The sequence below is a fragment of the Mus caroli genome, chromosome 8 (assembly GCF_900094665.2).
Source record: "Mus caroli chromosome 8, CAROLI_EIJ_v1.1, whole genome shotgun sequence".
Classification (NCBI taxonomy): domain Eukaryota; kingdom Metazoa; phylum Chordata; class Mammalia; order Rodentia; family Muridae; genus Mus; species Mus caroli.
In genome coordinates, this window is record NC_034577.1 from 103,878,227 (window position 1) to 103,883,142 (window position 4,916).

The 4,916-nt window shown below is 37.9% G+C and overlaps 1 protein-coding gene across 2 annotated transcripts in view; it reads left to right on the forward strand.

The window, feature by feature from the left end:
* Cntnap4 (contactin associated protein like 4) overlaps window positions 1-4,916 on the forward strand; it is a 290,563-nt gene that overhangs the window by 91,229 nt on the left and 194,418 nt on the right. The gene's annotated exons all lie outside the window — the stretch shown is intronic.

Consider the following 4,916-nt stretch of genomic DNA (forward strand, 5'->3'; position numbering starts at 1 on the left):
ACACATACACACACCATTAAAGAGTGTGTAGATGGAGTATTTTGGCAGGAAAGAGGCGGGTTGTGATAAAGTGAAGTGATTGTTTTGTTTTTGTTTTTGTTTTGTTTTTGATTTTTTGTTTTTTGTTTTTTTCATGCCGGCATATCCCCTGGTAGAGGAAGCTAAAGGAACTTTGTTTGATGATAAAGAGAAATGAATTCTTTGTCAGTATAGAAGCATGTTTTGGCTCTTACATGAGCCAGGGATGACATACCGCAATCAAAAACTTGTTCTCCTGTGGTCCCGCCCCCATCCCCCAGCTGAGCTGCTGGCATCTGAGAAAATGAGTAACTTAATGAGGCATCCTAGCACACGGGTAATTTGTAAGCTTGTTTGGGCACGTGTTGATCATTTTCTTTGACCTGTCGGTAGCTGCTCTTTTCAAACTTTTTGGAATCAGTTCCACATTATAAACTCATTGAAAAAAAATGGACTGTGATTTGTTCACCTCTGTGTCTGGAAAGCTCCTGGTAGTCATTAGGTGTGTGTTTATTGATGAAAATTGAATTGAGGAGAAGTACCCATAGTCCTTTCTGCTGAGAGAACAATAGGCAGGAAGCAGTTGCTTGTGAGTAGTTTTTCTTTTTCTTCACTTTACATCCCAATTGTTGTCCCCACTCCTGACCCCCTCTCCCACATTCCCTCCTCCATCTCCCACTCCCTTCTCCTATGAAAGAGAACATCTTTATTATCATTATTATTGTTAAAAATAATAATTATTAGAAGACCTGCTTTAGAATCCAAAACAAGCTGAGGCTGCTTTCAAGAGTGGGAAATCAAATCCCACACAACTGGGTACTGAGGCTCGGTTAATTCCATGGGAAGCACTCATGCGAAGGCCAAAAGTAATAGTCACGATGAACCAATAACGCCAAAGCTTAATGAGGTCTTTACTTTAACTAGATGTTTGGATCTTTTACTCTTTTTCTAAATTAAACATTATATCTTAAACTGGGTAAGTCGTGGTTACTGCCTGCTAGTATTTAGCTGCACTAATTAAAATGTATGGTTTGGGCTTTCTTTTTATATTGTGAACATGTGTTTCTGTTTATTAGACATGGGAAAGGTGACATGTAGGCATTGCTATTTCCTTATTTAGCATTGTTCAAGGTGAGGTTTTCAGGGTGAAATGGCAGTGACACTTTTTTACTTTCTAATCTAAACCACAGAGAGCAAAAGGCAATAATATCTAACACAAAACTGTTAAGGCAACATTGATCTCTAGACCACGTTGTAATCTGATGACCTTTTCATAGGCTTTGCATCTTGAGTGTGAGTTGCCTGTTAGTAAACCTTATAACTCTCAGACTTACCTGAACACCTTCAAAGCCCAACAGTGCCTGGAATGTTGCAGACAGATATTGAATGAATGAATGAATGAATGAATATATGAATGAAACAAACATTTTGTAGTATATTCTTCTCATTACTCCAAGTAATATTGATTCTCTCCGGTATGCATCAGCTCTACCTTTGAGCTTCTCTGTCATCTGTCTGCCTATATTTCTATCATTTATCTAATCTGTCCATTCATCCATCCATTCATCCATCCATCCATCCATTCATCCATCCATCCATCCATCCATCATCTATCTGCTTGTCTATCTATCTATCTATCTTCTATCTATCTATCTATCTATCTACCTACCTACCTACCTATCTATCTATCTACCATCTGTCTAATCTATCTCACTACCTGTCTATCATCTATCTCAATCTACATTTAATATCAATACTTTTTATTTGTAGTTACATAATTAAATTTGAATATTTACATCTGTCTTTGCCGGTCACAGACAGGCTGCCATGTCCTCTACCTCCCCTACCCCCAGTAATTATTTTATCTTTCTCCTAAGCACTCTAATGGAGCCTTGTCCTTGTCTGAGATTCTGTAGTTGCCAAGGCAGGGGAAGTGAGGCTGCTGGCTCTTGAATTTTCCACCTAGAAGTACTCAAACTATTACAACTTAAGCTTTTTAATAGAAGAACAATCTTGAATTTATATACACAGTAAGGAACTTAACCTTTTGCTGTTTCACAAATGCACATTTCCTAAGTTGGTTTTTGAGGTTTTTCTTCAGTTTTTTTTTCTAGCTATTATGGGATGTATGCCAATTATACAAAAGTGCCAATTTCCTTTAATGGCTTTACAGTCTGTTTCGGATGGTACAAATAAATCTATGAGAGAAAGTAAAGAAATGCATAAGGCATTATACAAGTTTGTGGTAGGAAAAGGAAGGAAGACAAGTGTTATTGCTTTAGAAAAAATATAATAAAACAAACCAATAAAAACTTCCAACATGCTGTGGAATACCCAAGAAAGAGTTCTTCACTTCTTTCTGTTGACCTCTGTCTTCAGTAAGAGCAATGCCTTCTCAACACCCAGAAGAACTAACAAAATTCTCTCTGCTTTTACAAAGAATCATGTAGAAGAATTAGAAGGCATTTTGTTTGTTATATATACACAAATAATTAATAAAATATAAACTTGATAGGCATATGATATATGAGCCAATCCACTTGTCTTGACCTGTTTGGTCCTCTATTCGCTTTCTGTGAGTATAAATTAAAAGCTTAGTTTCTGAAACTCTTAGTGGTTCTGTGTAGGCGAGTGGCTACTGTAGAACAGGATCATTATAGAAGATTCTATTGTACAGTATTGTCTAACTAAGCAAGCCCAATAAAGAAAGACACGAGAAATTAGAATTTTCATTTGTTCCCTAACATCTACCTGGAATTTCTTATTCATTGTGTGCCAGATAATGTTCTTGTTGTATTATGTGTGTGTGTTATGCACTCTATAAAAGAAGATGTAATTCTCACAGCAACTCTGTTATGTTACACACAGACACACACAGACACACACAGACACACACACACATATCAGATTTCAATAAAATCAACATGCTCCGTTAAAAAACACACACACACACACATTAAAAGATTTCTTCAAAATAAAATTCATAGTTTAATACCCATCAGATATAATTTCTCTAAATTGCTTGGCTGGATGGTACATAAATATTTTATGAAAATTTAGAAAATGTGGGCCACTAAAATTGTCCCCTTAAATTGCGGACAAAATCAAGTCCCTCGGCATTTTCAGGATACAAAGACTCTTTAGTGTAGTGCAAGTAATGGAAAGTTAAATGCAAGGTATAATTTTCATTCATTTAAGAACAATTGCAGAAATATGAAACCAACATCTTAGACATCTTTAGTAAGACAATGAGTAAAAAACAAAACAAAACAAAACAAACCTACAATCAAATTCTCCCATGTTTTTTGTAATTACCCAATATTTTCCTGCTTATTACACCTTCCAGAAATGGGTGGGACCAGTTTTCTAGATGGTTTTAGTAAATGTAATTGTTATATACAAGAGAAGCTTTTTGTTTGTTTGTTTGTTTTGTTTGTTTGTTTTTGCTTTTTTTTTTTTCAATATAGCCCTGGCTCTCCTGGAACTCACTCTGTAGACCAGGCTGGCCTTGAGCTCAGAAACCCACCTGCCTCTGCCTCCCAAGTGCTGGGATTAAAGGCATGCACCACTACTGCCTGGCAGAGAAGCTTTTTTTTTTTTAATTTTTTTATTAGATATTTTCTTCATTTACTTTTCAAATGCTATCCCAAAAGTCCCCTATACCCTCCCCCAACGCTTCTCTGCTACCCAATCACTCCCACTTCTTGGCCCTGGTGTTCACCTGTACTGGGGCATATAAAGTTTGCAAGTCCAATGGGCCTCTCTTCCCAATGATGCCCGACTAGGCCATCTTCTGCTACATATGCAGCTAGAGACACGAGCTCTGGGGGTACTGATTAGTTCATATTGTTGTTCCACCTATAGGGTTGCAGACCCCTTCAGCTCCTTGGGTACTTTCTCTAGCTCCTCCATTAGGGACCCTGTGTTCCATCCTATAGATGACTGTGAGTGTACACTTCTGGTTTTGCCAGGCACTGGCAGAGAAGCTTTTTAAAAGATTTATATTTATTAAAAGTTTGTGTATGTGTGCCTGTTGCACATGCATGCAGTCCTCACAGAGGCCAAAAGGGTGATAGATTCTTTGGAGTTCTAGTTAAAGGCAATTGTAGACTGCCTGACTGCTATTAGGGTCTGGAGTTGGGTCTTCTGGAAAAACAGTATGTGCTCTTAACTGCTGAGCTATCTTTCCAGTCCCTTAAAAATTATGCACAATACACAATACACACACACACACACACACACACACACACACACACATACACACGTGTGAGTTTATGTGTAACACATGTATCCCAGAGCCAGTGGAGGACAGATGCAGGCAACAGATCCTCTGAAGCTGGAGTTACAGGTGTTTGGTAGCTACAGTGTGGGTGCTGGTAACTGAACTCAGCCCTCTGGAAGAGTAGCCAGTGCTCTTAACTTTTGAGCTATCTCTCCATGAAACAAACATTTAAGCCTGAACAGAGACTTGGTGGTCTGATTGAAGGAAAGATGAACATCTTTTAAGGTCCTTTGAGACTCACCAACCAGAAAGTGTGTTATTGGAGCTTCTATTTAGAGTCACCAGCAACAACTAGTTCATATGAGATGGAATCTAAAATCTTGATGTTGTTAGCACCAAGCTTTCACAACTAAACTACCTGATGAGGACAAGGAGAGTGGCCCCCATGAGCAGGAAAATAATGATTTTTGTTAATGATTTTTGTGAACTTCAAAAATATCTTTTTCAAATAAAGTATTTTAAAATATTTTCTTTCTTCCTTTCTCTCTTTATTTTTTCTTTCTTTCGCTTCCTCCCTCCCTCCTTTCTTGCTTCCTTTATTCCCCCTTCCTTCCTTCCTTCCTTCCTTCCTTCCTTCCTTCCTTCCTTCCTTCCTTCCTTCCTTCCTTCCTTCCTT